The sequence below is a fragment of the Panthera onca genome, chromosome C1 (genome assembly GCF_046562875.1).
Source record: "Panthera onca isolate mPanOnc1 chromosome C1, mPanOnc1 haplotype 2, whole genome shotgun sequence".
NCBI lineage: Eukaryota > Metazoa > Chordata > Mammalia > Carnivora > Felidae > Panthera > Panthera onca.
The window spans coordinates 11,857,559-11,863,668 of record NC_138346.1 but is presented as its reverse complement, the minus strand read 5'-3'; the positions used below and the strand labels follow the sequence as shown (position 1 = coordinate 11,863,668).

Genomic DNA, 6,110 nt, shown 5'->3' with positions numbered 1-6,110 from the left:
TATCTCCCCCTCCTATCATTTTGTGGAATTTCTTCATGTGCGTATAACGTTGTGAAATGTTGAAGTGGTGTGGCATATGCTGCCACATTCAACTTGGTCGTTTCGTTTTCCCCACAACCTCACAGGGGAGTGATGAAGTCAGAAGACCAGGACGAACACCCATCCCAGGCTCGAGTTTTCTGATCTCCTCAGCTTTTTGTGGGGATGAACTGATGTAGCAGATACGAGTGTGTCCCTCTTGTCCTGGGGTTGACGTTGGGACTCTGAAGTCCTCAAAAGTAGCGGCACCTGAGACTGCGTGACGGCCCTCTTCTGTGACCCAAACCCTCAGTCTTTGAAAGCGTCCCTTTTTCTGGGACTTTCTCTGTATGTGTGGTGGAGGAAGGGATGGGGAGAAGTGGATACAGATGTGTCCTCTGTGTGGGCGAGAGTGAAGAGTGCGTAAAAGATCTTTGATAAATCAAATTGGCCAAAATAAGAGTTTAGAGCAACGTTTCTCAAACTTCCTGTCGTGAAGGGACAGTTTGGCTTTGTGGTTTACTTTCCATTTTGTCTTGGACCATTAGTGTTGTAAAATGTGATGAAAATGAGTTGTAAGAAAGTAGAATAAGAAAGATATAAAATATAAGCCCAAGTCTCTTGTTTTAGATTCAGCCAGCATTGTTAGCTCTGTCAAATCGCTCTCCCCTTTCCAAATCCTTATGGTCAAGCTCTATATTTATTTAATCATGGACAGGTTAAGAAATGAAGACCCATGCTTTGAATGGCACTGGGGCCTGAATAGCGCAATTGACAATTAACCTGATATGTCAGACAATCTCCTGAATATAAAAATCCTTCTTTTCCAGTGCCCCTAAAATATTTATAAAAATTGGCCATAATTTATCACAAAGAAATGCTGATGGCATCCCACGAATTCCACAAATAAAGCAAGAATCAAAACCTGCTCACCATGCAATAAAATTACAAACAAATAGAAGCAAACGTGAACAAAAAAAAAGCCTACCTATGCATTTTGGATCTTCCTCCTAAATAACTCTTAGCTTAAAGAAGTCAAGATCACAATGGCATGATAGTTAAATAAATATTGCGAATGAGAAGATGAGGAGTAAAATCCTGTGGGATGTATTCAAACGTCCTCTGGAACATTCCTTCCTCTGGAGGAAAATGCATAGCTATGGTGTCAGTCAGTGTCCCAACAAGACACACGTGGCACGTTCACGATCAGATGATTTGAGCAGAGTTTATTTATGGATACGCTGTTTACAAAGGTGAGGTCCAGGGAAACCATTAGAATAGCAGAGAAGCCTGACTAGTTCCACCTCTCCTTCCTTTCCTGGGAGCCCAGAATACAATGGTACTGAGTTGGCCATCCAACTGGGGGGTGCAGAGAACACAGACAGAGGGACCCAGGAGTTCAAGGCCCTGAGGGAGGGAGGGAGTCAGGATGATGAAGACTCTGACCCCTCTCCCCCTCCCTCCATCTCTGTCTGGAAGTCTGACATCTCAGAAGTCCCTTGAAATGGAGCCCCAGTTGAGGACGTCACAGTGAGCCTCCCAGGACAGGAAACAGGCCTGGAGAGAGGTCCAGGGGTTACCTGCCAGTGCTGTAAATCACATTCTTAACAAAATAACGAAGACAAATATAGTAAGCAATCTACTCAGAAGGTTTCTTTAAAAATTCACATATAGAAAATGAAATCAGAAGGGGAAAAATCAAGTGAGTGTCAGTGAAAATAGAAAACCATAAAATACAATAGCTAGGTCTTTGGCAAATAGTTGGAAGTAAGACAACACAGGCTCAGCTAATTAAAAAGAAAGAAAGAAAGATCGCTGAGACACAAAATGAAAATGTGGAAATAATGACATGTACCCGTGTAAGTAAAAATAGTTTGAATGCTCTATGCTAATAAATTTGAAACATAGATAAATTGCAATGATTTTAAATTAGAATATATATTATCAAAGCTAAGAGAACTATTAAGAGAATAAGAAAAAGAATTAATAGAATAAGCCAATAATCTTGGGAGAAATAATAAAGTTCTCTAATAATTGCCCCTTAAGGAAGCTCTTATCCCAGAGTTGTCACCAGTGAAGTTTTCTCCATTTCAGGAAAGTTTAATATTTAATAACCCGCAACTTAACTCCTGGTACATAAACTAAAATAATAGGTGTCCTAATTTTTTGTTTCCCTGTTTGTTATTTTACAAGTCACTATAAACCACCTCCAGACTGGAGCGAGATATTGCAGAAAAACTGCCATCTTGTAAGTGTCCTGATGAAAAAGACCTGAATAAAACATTGGCAGAATAAAATGAAGGAATAAAATAAAAACACAGGATAGTATATTTAAAAAAAATAATAAAACACCATAAAGTCATAGCTCTAGAGAGATCCATGCTGTTTAATACTTTTATTTATAAATTGAATCAAAAAGGTAAAAAAAAAGAAAACATAACCTTTTCCCCAGAGATGCTAGAAAGCATTTGAAAATCTTCTAGTCATTTCTCACAACACACACACACACACACACACACACACACACACATACACACACAACTTGGAAGAGTAGATATAAGTGGATAATTACAATAGCTAATACTTGCTGAGCCCACCTACTGTGTGCCAGGCATGGTGGTAAACATTCCATATGTGGTAATTAGAATCCCCCTGTACTCCCATGAGGTGGGTTACAATTATTCTATGTTACTGATGAGGAAATGGCAGAGGGAGGTGAAGTGAAGCAAGTCGTAAGAGTGGTGAGTAGTAGAGCTGGCATGTTAGCCTGGCGGTCTGACTCTAGAACTCTGGGCGTGACCACTCCATGCCTCTTCCATGCCCTTTGTAAATATGGAAGTCATTTTTATGCCCAGGCGAAGAGCAGTCAAACTGCCAAATGTCTTGGAAATAGCCCCTGTTTCACTCTTACCTGTGTATTAGTGAGGCTCAGCTTGTTGGCTTGTCTTTCTAAGGATTGTTGCATTTTTCCCTTGGTCAGAATAGATTTGATTCAGTTCTTAGCCATCTATGTGGGTCATCTTCTGTAAGCGATAGCGGGGACGGCCATCCTCGTTTGCTAACCTCTCATGGCATTGAAACCCAAGCCTGGAACTGAGATGGGTATTTCCGGAATCAAGGTTTAATGAAGCAAACTTGGATTTGTGAATGGCCATCAGAGTCTGATTAGAAGTAGGTTCTTAACCTCAAAAGTTGATTTTTTAAAAAATTATCACAATGCTTGTTTAAAAATTTGACTGTAATCTATCACTGGACCTAGAGGGTATTATGCTCAGTGTAGTAAGTCAAACAGAAGAAGACAAATTCCGTATGATTTCACTTACGTGTGGAATCTAAAACACAAAACACACAGAAATAGACATAAATACAAAGAATTGGTGATTGCCAGTCGGTGGGGGGCCGGGGGGGGGGGAGGTCTCAAGATGGGTGAAATAGGTGAAAGGGATTTAGAGGTAAAATTTTCCAGTTTAGAGGGGCACCTGCGTGGCTCAGTCTGTTAAGCATCCAGTTTTGGCTCAGGTCATGATCTCTCGGTTCATGAGTTTGAGCCTTGTGTCAGGCTCTGTGCTGACAATATTCTCTGCCTGTCCCTTTTCTCTCTCTCTCTCTCTCTCTCTCTCTCTCTCTCGTTCCCTCTCTGCCCCTCCCTCCCTCACGCCGTCTCTGTCTCTCTCAAAGTAAATAAATACACTTAAAAGCAATTTTCCAGTTAGAAAATAAATAACTCATGGGAATGAAAACTACAGCATCAGGAACACAGTCGATAATATTGTAATAGCCTTGTAAGGTGATGATGGTAACTACACTTACCATGGTGGGCATTTCGTCCCTTATGTAAATGTCGAATCACTATGTTGTACACCTGAAACTAATATTATATGTCAACTATACTTCAATTAAAAAATTGTTTAAATAAATAAAAAGTAGTCTATGAAAACAGAAAAATATTTATATAATGTATCACTTAGGAAGAACACGTACTGTGATGTCAATTAAGTACTAAACTATTTCAGATGAGCTGAGTAAAAGTGAATATTATTATAAATATATTATTTGTTATGACTTTCAATGAAGCACATGAGATATATAAATCAGTTGTTGAGACAAATCATTCGTTCATTCTTTAAAAAATGTATTTATTTAACAAAAACTCCAGGCCATGTGCCAGTGCTGGGGATATGAGCAGGGATGAACTCAAGGAATTCCCATCCCAGTGGTAGAGTAGAAAAGTTTCCAAACTACTTGTAAAACTGCTCTGGCGAGGTAAGCATCAAAAGTTAGGAGGGAGGAGTTCTGGCAACCTGGTGGAAGGTCAGGGTTCTTACTGGGAGGTGGGGGGAGAGAGAGAAAAGGTGGGGAGCAGGAGGGGGAGAAATATTCCATATTTATGAAAGCCCCCCCCCTCGGTTTTTTCCATTTTAGAAGCATTTCAATTTTATATTGAAGGCAGTATAAGGTGTTTAACAGGGAATCAACCCATCTACATTCTAGAGACAGTATAAAGGGTGGCTGGGGAGGGGGTGCCTGGGTGGCTCAGTCGGTAGAGCATCCAGTTCAGCTCAGGTCATGATCTCATGGTTCACGAGATTGAGCCCCGAGTCGGGCTCTGTGCTGTCAGCTCAGAGCCTGGAGCCTGCCTCAGATTTTGTCTCCCTCTCTCTCTGCTTCTCCCCTGCTTGCACTCTGTCTCTCTTTCTCTCTCAAAAAAAACGAATAAATGTTAAAAAAAAAAATTTTTTTTTTAAAAGGAGGCTGGAAAGAAAATTGACTGAAAATCATCAGAATTGGGGTGGTCCTACTGAATCCAAGGAATCAAAGCGAGGGCCTGAGACATTAGACCCCACCCTGTCCTATCATACCATCATTGCACACAGCCTAGCCCACAGCGGGGCTGTGGCTTTGGACCAATGACTTCCCTCCCTGAAAATGTAAGCATATTCACTGAAGACCCAAATTAGCACTCACCACACTTGACAATAAGATGAGTAAACCGAGGGACTGTTTTAATATTTTCCTTCTATATAGAAGTGTTTCTGTTTATTGGTTTGTTTCACAGTGGAGACTACCAGTCGTTTTTACTCTTAGCTAAGGAACATGAGTGAAGGAGTAACAAATTCAGGCCGGGCACGGAGAAGCACAGTACCAGTAAGTGAAGACCCTTCAGCATGGCAATAGGGCATCTCCAAATAAGCATCTTGAGATGGTTATCACAGGAAAAAGTCCATGTTCCTCTGGAGGGTTTACCTTGGTCACTGCAAACTCAGGAGTTTTGTAGCAGAGTCAGTTGCTAATTTCTTTGTCTGTCCTCTCCCCGCTGCCCCCTTTTGTGTCGTTTCGATCACTGACACAACTTGGAAAACTTTGGCCTGTGGATTTAACTATAACCAGATAATCAGTGCCCTGTTGTAGTTCATTTTGGTTCAGCCTGTAACCACGACTGGATCAAAACAGATCTAAGGGGTTTATCTCTAATCTGAAACATTCCAAAGAGATTGATTTGAAACTTCCCTAAAGTCTCTGAAAGTACTCAGCTGGAGAAATGGCTCAGGGTCAGGCTTAATCCCCTGCTTCAGTGTTCCTGAATTGTTGCCCACAACCCAGGACAACAATCCACAAACCAGGGCATCAGAATCACCTGGGGGAACTTAAACATGCAAATCCCTGGGCCCAGCCCAGACTCCCTGAATCAGAACCAGGACTGGTTGTCAGGGAGCAGAAGTTCAGAAGGGCTTGCACTTCAGCCGTGTTCCCTGGGTAATTCTTCTGCACATAAAAAATGTTAAAAAGAAAACGAAGAATGAAAGATGGGTCATGCCTTCAATGATTTGTAGGATAGAAAAATTGAAACAAGGGCTTATCTTTACATACTGTATGTAAATTAATGAATTACATTGCATGTTTATGCATAGCCTTGAAGGCACCCCATTCGGTAGGCAGAGCAGAGCTTGACCTCGTCCTAGAAGTAGGTGCTTGTACAGGTGGCCTCGACCAGTCTAAGGAAGCTGAGGCTCAGGAGAGAAGCCTTTTACAGGTGCGCACGGCTAAATGCTGGGAGAGACCCCAACTGTGGGCTAAATCCTATCACCCTACCA

General features: G+C 41.5%; 1 protein-coding gene across 1 annotated transcript in view; it reads left to right on the top strand.

The window, feature by feature from the left end:
• The window catches only part of COL4A3 (collagen type IV alpha 3 chain), a 135,408-nt gene that overhangs the window by 26,682 nt on the left and 102,616 nt on the right, over positions 1 to 6,110 (top strand). The gene's annotated exons all lie outside the window — the stretch shown is intronic.